Source organism: Condylura cristata, unplaced genomic scaffold, assembly GCF_000260355.1.
Source record: "Condylura cristata isolate star-nosed mole 26May11 unplaced genomic scaffold, ConCri1.0 scaffold00070, whole genome shotgun sequence".
Lineage (NCBI taxonomy): Eukaryota > Metazoa > Chordata > Mammalia > Eulipotyphla > Talpidae > Condylura > Condylura cristata.
The window spans coordinates 150,869-151,453 of record NW_004567171.1 but is presented as its reverse complement, the minus strand read 5'-3'; positions in this window follow the sequence as shown (position 1 = coordinate 151,453).

The window sequence follows — 585 nt, the reverse complement described above, 5'->3', positions numbered from 1 at the left end:
CAGCGGGGCCAGCTCCACCCCTGGCCGTGGCCGCAGGGCCTTCCTGCCCCCAGGGCCCTTGGGGGGCTGGGGGGACAGACCTTAGGCCCTTGTCATCTGGGCGCGGCTCTCCGCGGGCCCCAAGCCGCACCTGGCCGGCTGGGCGCCCCCCAGGCCTTGGGGCTCAGCTGCCCCTCGCCAGCAGTGCGGCCTGGCCGCCTGAGGAGGTGCCGGCGCCCCAGCCCCGCGGCCCTTCTAGCCCTGCTCTGCTAATTGATTTAATTGCATTATCTTTTAACATCCATTATTTCCCGCGAGAAGAGGGATTGCAGCGTGCTAACGAATCACATGTTCAGGTATTAATTCTCCTCTCTATTAATAAGGTCAGAGCAGACAAGGCAATAGAACACCTGAAGTGATCGCCTCCCCAGATAAGAATTTAATTTAATGTATCATTAGCATTTGAAAAGTAAAACATACACATTAGGGGTATTTTAAGCAGAAACAGGAGCCCCAGAGCGGGGTCCTCCCGCGGCTCCGCCCCGCACAGGCCCGAGGCTCCCCGCTCTGCGGCGGGGCGGGAGCCAGCTCGCTGCAGCCCAGGCG